Source organism: Panicum virgatum, chromosome 9N (assembly GCF_016808335.1).
Source record: "Panicum virgatum strain AP13 chromosome 9N, P.virgatum_v5, whole genome shotgun sequence".
NCBI classification, from domain to species: domain Eukaryota; kingdom Viridiplantae; phylum Streptophyta; class Magnoliopsida; order Poales; family Poaceae; genus Panicum; species Panicum virgatum.
Window position 1 is genome coordinate 64,180,588 of NC_053153.1, and position 2,234 is coordinate 64,182,821.

Below are 2,234 nucleotides of genomic sequence, written 5' to 3' on the forward strand. Positions count from 1 at the left end.
GATCGGGTTAGGCTTGTTAGTCGTGTCGTGTCCAGCTCAGCACTATGGGTCGGAGACTAGGCCCAGGTACTATCCTATGCATCGTGTCGGGTCGATCATGATCCTATAGGTCATGGACTGGGCTGTGTTAGGGTAGGGTTTTTTTCGTATCGTGCCTAGTGCAGCCCATTTGACCCAGCCCTGGCCATCTATACCGGCCGGGGAACCATATCCTCTGACATAGTTGGGAGTATACCAGAGGGACGTCAACCTCCCTGCAGCGTCAGATTCACGATCGATGGTGCGTGAGATCAAGAGAACAAAAACAAGACCCTACGGCCCATTAGACAGCCCAATATCAACTTAAACAGCCCAGATGCTTCTGTTCCGTGAAAAAAAATACCGCGGCCGCCGGCTACCTCACCGCCGCCCACCGTGCTCCGCCGCCACCGGCTACCTCGCCGCCGCTTACCGCACCAGGCCGCCACCGGCTGTCTCGGATCGCTCGTCGCCGTTCAAATGCCGCACCTTCGCTTCTCCATCCATTGGCCGTCCCTGCCCTGCCATCCGCCGTTGTGGAGTCGCCTCCGCCAGGGGGCCTGACCACGGCTGTAGGCAGCGGCGGAGGTTGGCCGCCAGTTGCAACATCGCCAAGGGGAGGTGGCCGGTGCTGCTAAGCTCACACCATCGTAATGAGGAAGGACAACTACTGCATACAATCTTTTGGTGGAGGACAACAGAAGCAAGTTGAGAAGCCAGCAGCACAAGCTAGTTGAGAAGCAGTAGCAGACAAAATGTTGAGAAAATGTTGAGATTCCTGCAGAGATTTCTGCATGCTGTCAAATGCATTCATACATTCAAATCACAGGAAGGTAAATACATAAATTACACAGAACTAAAGTTATCCATGCTTCTAGGATGCTTGCAAAATAGCAAAAGAAAGGTGAACGCATATGCCCACTTGGAGCAAAACAGCAAACCCGAGTTACTACAATAAATCTCCAGTAAGAAGATCATCACTGATTGGTCCAGTCAAGAGTTGGGTGAAGCTTTTGAGGGCCATCTTCTCATTGGAATCCTTCTCCTTGTCCATCAAAGCCTCTTCACCATCAAAGTCATCAATAATTGGTCCCTGCAGATTGGACCGTAAATAATTCTTGTTGGCGCTTGGACCGTAAATAATTCTTGTGATCACGAAGGGTGTAGCTAAGATTGAGTGGTCCGCCAACTTGGCGACAAGCCAACTCATGCGCAGCTTTTGGTCCAATTCCAGCATCATCTGCTGTTTCAATTTCAAATGCTTGTAAATCTGGAATTTTTCTCCGCGACACCATTAAGTGTAAGATTTCAGGAAGGTGTAGTTTGTGATTGTGTTCCAAAAACACATAAGATACTTAAAAATTTCCTTTTTCCTATCAAGTTTAAGATTCATGTGAACTTGACAGTCTGTTCTAGTTTCAGCTCGAGGGCACTTTGTTAAATGATCCCTTTTGTCTGCTACTCGATGACCCTCATTTGCACAAACAAATTTACATGATGTAATCTTGCCATCAGACTCCCTTTTGTTTGTGTACCTTTTTCTAACTTCAAAGCCTCTGTGCCCACCATAACGAAGCCAAAATGCCCAAGCCTCATCTGAACTTCCAAATTCCATGCCAACTTGAGGTATGAAATCTGGTAGTATAGCTCTGCAATAGAAAATTAACATAAGCGACAAACTTGTGCAATTGCAAAGAACAAACAAGTAGCAGCAGTACTTGGCAATAGGGCAACTAAAACCATCTAATATCACATAAAAAGTGGGTTGTATTACTTACGCATTGGACTCATTGTCTGCTTTGTTGCCCTCTTCTTCCATCTCAACCAGGTGGTTCTTTCATGAGAGAAGGAACCACCTGATCAAGTTCAGAACAATCTGATGATCAACCGCTTCACAACAATCTCAACCATTCAGCTGAAGATGTTAGGAGCAAGATCAGACTTACACGATTGAAGAGCAGCTTGTCGCCAGAGCTCGTCCCCTCCGGCGATGGTATTTTTCGCGCCCTTTGTCTGGTTCTTGCGCCCTTTCTCTGGTTCTCGCGCCCTTTTCCGTCGGCCTCGCGCCGTTTCTGCGACCGTGTGCGTCTTTTCCCTCTCTGCTCGCTCGTGTGCAGGCAACTGGGCTGTTTAAGTTGATCTTGGGCTGTCTAATGGGCCGTAGGGTCTTGTTTTTGTTCTGTTGATCTCACGCACCATCGATCATGAATCTAACG

The 2,234-nt window shown here is 47.9% G+C and overlaps 1 long non-coding RNA gene across 2 annotated transcripts; it reads right to left on the minus strand.

The window, feature by feature from the left end:
- Nucleotides 1-776: 776 nt before the first annotated feature.
- On the minus strand, nucleotides 777-2,234 carry LOC120688220. Of its 2 annotated transcripts, XR_005681004.1 has the most exons (3): nucleotides 1,965-2,234; nucleotides 1,797-1,874; nucleotides 777-1,667 (listed from the first exon to the last, which is right to left on the minus strand). It is a non-coding gene; the product is annotated as an uncharacterized LOC120688220 (long non-coding RNA). The 2 variants fall into 2 exon arrangements; XR_005681003.1 differs by having other exon boundaries at nucleotides 1,797-2,230.